Genomic DNA, 7,320 nt, shown 5'->3' with positions numbered 1-7,320 from the left:
ATACAACTAGCAAAGTCTAAAACAAGGGGTGAATGTGAACTCGTATGTAATCGTGATGATCGACGATAGAGTATCCGATGACCCTCCAGGTCACGTGTAGAGATAGTGGCATTATGTCACCCATGGGCCTTACCGACGCGGACTGTAGCTAGTAGTCTGGGTGTAGGAGTGTCAGTCTCGTATAGATCTATAGACATGAAGTTCTCTCTCCCTCCAGGAGACTCTGGTTACACGGCGTTGGCGCAATGAAGCGTCGTAGAGAGAAATAGGGTGTCACATTCTAAAGTAATATAATAATAGTATAGACTCGCAAATGAACTGACTCTTGAGTAAATCTTCATACAAGACAGCGAGAGAGAGAGAGAGAGAGAGAAGGATAGAGATAGAATCTCATAACTATTCCTATAATAGTTACTAGGGTTCCAGAAACATGAATAATGGAAGGATTCATGTACTACTCAAGGCGATGAATTCGTAGAGAGAGAGAGAGAGAGCTTTTATCTCCATACATGTATACATGATATATAAGTAATATTTAAACGACCTTCGGATGGATAACCGATACCCACCAGACCACATCCCAACGAGGAAAAGGAAATAGGGCGAACTAGCCTTCCTAAGTCCTTTAAACACTATTTATATAACTATACAAATATAGGCATGCCTTTAACGAAATAAAAGCATAGAAGAAAACTTTGGTAAAACCTTTGGAAAACCTTTACAACTTGATGTCATTTTGTAAAACAAGCTTTGAAAACCTTTGGAAATACTTTGAAAAACCTTCCATAAACAGCTTTTAAAATGATTTTTATAAAATAGTTTAAGTGAAGAACACCTTTGTTTAAAACACTATTGTAACAGGTTTTGAAGGAAAGCATACAGCACGAAAGATAGTTTGAGAAAGATCTAAATAAGTAATAACGTTTTGTAAAACCATTTGAAGTAATATACTTGGTAAAACAGATGAAAGTGTAATAAATCCTTTTGCATGCGGGTTATTAATCACTTATGATTGATATGATAACTAGCATGTTTCAACTTGTATTCACCCCATAAAAGCATTTAAAAACATTTAAAAGGTTAATTCAGGGGTATGAACTCACCTCAGGCGATTCGGATGAATGGACGGTATAGGACGCTAGGTGTCAAGTGAGGACCTGAACACACACTCAGATCCTATTTAACATATAATGGTACATTTAAGTATCTAATTAGTCATTTAATAACTAATTAAGCAAGTAAGGACGTCCTACTACATGAAAACACTTTCCTACAAGTGCTAGGAGTACCGAGGGTTTCATATAAAATGAGTATGGCCTCACATTGGAGTTTACACCTCAAATGGTTGCCCTTAGGGCTGTTTACGGTTTTCATACCACTTCCCCCTTGAGTTTACGGCCGTAAACTCATGGGTGGGGTGTATTTGTGTGCTTTAAGGCTTCACACTTCACAAGGAAAGGTTCTAGGGTTGATTCAAGGGCTATGGAAGTGATTAGGGCTCGAAATGCACACTTTATGGAGTTTACAGTCCTTGGACTACTCCCTTGGGAGTTTACGGCCCTAAACACCTAATTTTACGGTCATAAACTCATGCTAGTCCATTTCTTTTGTGCTTTTGTGGTTGTAGGTCATGCATGCAAGTTTCTAGTCACTTATACGAGCATCGGAAGGTGTTAAGGGCACTTAAACACCCTTAAGAGGTGTTTACAGTTTTTGGGATGATCTCCCCAAACCGTAAACCCATAAGATCATGGGGAAAAGGAATTTTTTGAATGCTAAACTCATCTAGGTAGGGTTCTATGCTAGTTGTCAAGGCTTATAATGAACCAAGGCACACTTTGGCACCCAATTTGGAGTTTACGGTCCAAGAACACCTTGGACCGTAAACACCTCGTTCTTAGTGTTCTTCAAGGTTTTTACATGTATTCAAATCAAACAACTAGCTAGGAGACGTATACTTACGTATAGGAAGCTTGAATGATCAATTTTGGCGTATTTGATGGGATGAATTCATGATAGTTGAGAAAGAATCCTTGGGTGTTCTTGAGGTGTAAGTTGAAAAAATGAGAGAAAATGACTCAGTGTCATATATATACTCTCAGGGGTTCGCGGTCAAAAACTCCGAGTTTTCGTCCGTAAATTCAAAATTTTGGAGTTCCGCGACTTACGCTAAACACGACAACTCTAAATTTTACTTCCTTATTTTTGGTTCGATTGACGAACATTATTTAAAATATTCCAATGGTCTTAAATCCGGCCAAAAATATTTTGGGATAAATTTGGCTAATTTTTGACGTGCTTAATTACGGCGTTAAAACAAACAGAAATTTCGGGTTGTCACATCATCCACTCGTTAGAGGGAATTTCGTCCCGAAATTTGAGTTTAGGCAATAAAGTAGGCATGAACAATCGAGTAAAGAGATGAGGGTACTTCCTATTTGGCCGGTCCTCGCGCTCTAAAGTGAATTCTGACCTTCGCTTGGCGTTTCAGCGAACCTTCACTAACGGGAATGCGGATTCGGTTTGTTCGCTTGACCTTTCGGTTCTCGATTTCCTACAGGTTTTTCTACGAAGTTATTGTTCCCAATGATTGTTATGAAGACAAGTGTGATTTAGAGAGTTACGTCGGGCAAGCACTTTTTCAAGTCTAAGATGTGGGTTGATTTGGGGTGAAACTTACGGAATTCCGAAAGTAATCGTGGTCTGACAGGGGTTAGACCGATTCATATAAACAATCTCGGATGGTCCTAAGCCCTCGGAAAGATATAGATTTTCAGTACTTAAAACATAATGTACTTCTATGGTGAGATCATCACCTGCATGATCGCCATTTGGAAGTTCCAAACGTTCTCTCATACTGGGGGTATAGTTCTTCGGGTTGGTCCTTAGAAGGCTCGGGTTATCGTCGGATTCGCATCTCCTACTGATTGGCTTTTGGAGGTTTTCTGGATCATCGAATGTATTGGCTACACACTGGCATGTAATTGGTTTAGTGGCATCTATCTCGACCTAGTGCAAAATGGACCTGCACTTCTGATTCTTGAGGTGTTTCTAACGGAAACTCTCAAAGTCGGTGAGATAGGGTTTTATCAAACGATTGTTTAGGAAGATTTAACTTTTTCATCGTCATCTAATTGACGCTTTCACAATTCGATTCTTAACGGGAAAGAATCATGCTCTTCCTCGATTTGCTGATCCATGAATAGTAGTCTCTGTTCGGGGTAACTTAGCCCTTAGAGATTTTCTGGAGTGTTGGACTATCTTAAGGGGGGTGTTTCTACTATTTTTGTGTGAGATAGTATCCTTGGGACACCTAGTAGTCCAATGAATCTCTAAGGCATGCCCTATTCTATAAGGCATCGGTTCATTCCAGTTGCAGGAAGCGCGTGTGCTTGTATAATCCATCGACTAACACCTAGACTGGTGCCAAGTCTATAATCCCTTCGGGATCTGGGTTATAAGGCTAACACAACCTACTTTCGTATTTTATTCAAGTATTCTGGGTTGCGGAGGTTATCCTGTGGTTCTTGGCTTCCTAGTATTCACTTCGGAGAATGCAGTCTATCGTCTACAGGGCGACGGTGATTTCTTCCACGTGAGGAGGCGGAGTGTCCTATGCACTACTCGTTAGTAATGGGGTGGACGAAATGCCTGAGTAGTGCGTGTATCCCTTGCAACTACCCTTCCGGTGTTTCTAAGTTTCCTCACTCTGGATCAAATTTAGAGAGTATACGGTTCTGTCACTCGGAACTTCTTATTTCCTCATCTACTGTTCTTAGAGTTTAACTTATTGCAGCTTCCAGGTATCCGAGATATCTACTGAGGGGCTTAATTTGCGGGGTTAAGCATGAATGGATGGTCGTAGTCAATGTCCTTGAGTCTTACGACTTGAGTTACTTTTTCCAACTGAGGGTGTTAGCTACTATATTGGCTTAACCGGGATGGTGACACATTTCGAATTTGTGGTCATTTTAGTTGCTCAACCCGCAGTGGTTCTCTTAACTCCAACTCCTGTTGTATGGGATAGGATGAATGATTTCATTACAAGATTCGTGGTAGAGCTCATACTCAGCTTAATAACTAATACTTGATGTACGCAAGCCGTATATAATTGAGATCAACATGACGTTCAGTTGTGTGGCCCCACCCCAGATCCACAACCCAACGAGGAATAGGGAGTAGGGAGGAAGCACACATCTTAAATGGTATTGATCTAAATTATATACCTCTCTAATGTCCGTACTCAGTAGGTGCAAGTTAATCTCATGAGTTTCTTTTATTGATTCACAAATATGATTGTGAGGTGCTTAGAGTCTTTCTGGGGAACCTACAGAGTAGGTTTTGGGAGGTTATCGTCTTCTAGAATACCTGTAATGTCTTTCACTTTAGTTTCTATTTGTCTAAGGAGGGGTTGGTTAAAAGCATGCAGTACCCTTCTCTTGGGTACTTCGGAAGGTTTTAGATAAGAGAGACGTCTGATGGATCTCATTAGGTTTTATTATTAATTTTGGAAGGACTTTTATTTGTTCAAATGGCTATGGTGAAAGTTCTTTTTACATTGCACTAGGAATTTACACATGGTTGCACTAAGTCGAACCATGATTGATCGAGGTGTCGAAGTTGGCATACATCGACATGACATAGAATGAAGGTCGATATGGCCATGTGCTGAACGGGCACACAAGTTCTTGGCATCTCGAGTTTCATCCCATGTATCACTATCGTGAATACTTGGACCGATAGAGTCGACGCGGAACTATAGAGGGTCCTGAGGTTTCGGAATAACGTACTTTTCATGAATGGATTTCTCACAAGGCCTTTCTATAATCGCCTAACATACACTAGTCATGTATAGTTAAGGTGGGAAGGACTGTTGACTAAGCGACTCCGCCCTAAATCCACAACCAAACAAGGAATAGGAAATGAGGCAGTATCACTCACTCGAGGTCTATCTATCTTAATTATACATGGCTTTAACGTATATATCAAGCCATTATAGCTTCACCTGATGAAATTTTGAACTTTACCACAATGCTGCGACTTTCGCCTCAACGGGAGAGTAATTACATTTAGAATTAGCCTTTTAATGGTTTCGGTTAGTTATCTAGGATTGAGAGACGTACCAAAAGTTCTACATGCTTCCTTGATGCTTCTCCTAAGTATTAGGGTTACAATCCTCCTGTGCCTTTGTCGTTTCTTTCAGTTGAGCAGTCCCGCTTGAGGTGCCCAATTTCACCACCTAGATGGCATACTGGACTGGTTGTCACATTGGTGGTTGATGAAATGAACTCAACTGGGGTTCTGCAGATGCGAGCAGTATCCCCTTCATGTTGCACCTAACACAAAGGAGTTCTCGATAGATACCATGATGATGGTAGCTACACTTATTGCAACGGGGAAGGCTTCCAAGGTATGGCCTTCTAGGTTTCCCGATGGAATGGTTGGTAGGGGTACTGACTGCCTCAGCTCGTGGCCCTTCAGAAGGCCCTTAAGTCGAGGTACTTTCTCTATAGTGGAGTTGGTTGAGGTTCTTGGGTGGTTGGATACGCAGGTGTTGGTTTATGTTTTTCATTGCTATGATTGGGAATCTCGATAGGGCTCCTACTAACATTGGCATTGTTAGCATTCATTTGAACCCTGGCAGCTGCTACGACTGCCGAGACTGCAGCTTGGAACGTAGCATCATCGAATAGGAGAGTCGGTTTCTTGACAGCGGATTGGTTACATTTCTTCAGAGGATGGTTTTCCTACACGGAAAAGGAACACAAAATGATGAGAGGCGATGATTAACTCTAGACGTATCTATCCTTACTGTAATAGGTATAAATTATTCCCCGCACCTCGGATATTGGTTATCTGAGTATCGACTTACATCTTTATGATGCAGTCTAGGTATCAAGGTAGGAGTAAGAGTATCGAAAAGCCATAAGATGGCAGTCGTTCGTACTAAGTTATCTTTATATGGAGAGATTCGCTCTCTGTCTTTGGAAAGTCAGAGGACAGTTCGGAACGAAGGTTGCAGAAGAAAAGCTCATGAAGTCTTACGGCTAAACACTCTCAATCGAGCTTTTGGGATCCTATTTAATCGTATTACTTGCGACGGGACAAGGAGATTTACCTAACACATAGTGTGATTAGTGTAATCACTAACTCACTAAATTGTATTATTTTATGGTTGTATTAGCGCGGAGAATACGAGGAAAAGACACTTCTCGGTTTCCATGTATTGGCTCCCTCTATCTACCTCTTATCCTTGACTGGGATCGGCGTTGGTTTTCTTTGGGTAGTTACCTAGGGTTCTCTTCTCGTGTAGACATATTGAATTCTACTCCGTCTGACTTCCAATTCTGACTCTGAGTGTCATCACTTCATGATGGATGACTGGAAGTCTCAGAAGTTCAGGCGAATTTCTCACTGATGTCCCTAAAAAAAGGTATAGGCACTTGGTGGTTTCAATAGTATCATCGTAGTTCGTTTATTTCCGAACTGGAAATCTTCTCAATGAACTTGTTCTGGGTCTGAATCAACTCTTCTGTCGAACACTGAAGTGGGTAAGGTTTTCTACAGGGTTCGTGCGAGAACCGAAATGTCTAAAGAAACCTAAGAGATTATTAAAACATTTCACTGGGTGATCCATATCGAATCCTGTTACAATTACATAGGGAACACAAATTATATATAACTTAGATCCGATAGACCTTCGAGTATGTGATACAACTCTATATCCACATCCAGACAAGGAAAAAGGAAGTAGAGAAAAACAACACATTCTTACTCTATGGGATCCTTATCATATATAACTTTGGAAGTATACTCTCTATAATCAAAGGTATATCAATAAGGTTCTTTTTAGTTTTTCACAAAAGGTTATCTATGGATCCTAAAATACCCCTATGTTATTTTAATTAATTGTTTGATTCTTAACTTCTGAATATGATTCTGGGATTAATGTGAGTCTTTTAGTATTCGAAAATACTCCCATAGTATTTTAAACTTTATGTTTGGCTCTAGCATCCCTATTTGATAAGTTTTAGATTCGTTGAAACACCACCATCACTCCCAAGCACACGTTAGTCGCATCTCGAATAAATGTAGTTGATCAAGTTACATTTATTCCAGCTTACGATTACATAACTGCCCAGGTTTGACGGTAATGGTCAACATCCAAAGACTTTTATTTTGTTCTTCTTACGATACTTTGTTCGGGTATTTAGATTTTGGATGTTCTTATACTTTGGTTAAATATGGATATATTTTAAAGTATACTTCTTGGTCAGAGTGTTTTATCCCAATGTATTTATAGGCTATATATCTTTTATG

The sequence above is a fragment of the Lactuca saligna genome, chromosome 9 (genome assembly GCF_052625555.1).
Source record: "Lactuca saligna cultivar CGN05327 chromosome 9, ASM5262555v1, whole genome shotgun sequence".
Taxonomy (NCBI): domain Eukaryota; kingdom Viridiplantae; phylum Streptophyta; class Magnoliopsida; order Asterales; family Asteraceae; genus Lactuca; species Lactuca saligna.
The sequence above is the reverse complement of the archived record's forward strand: the minus strand, read 5'-3'. Positions refer to the sequence as shown.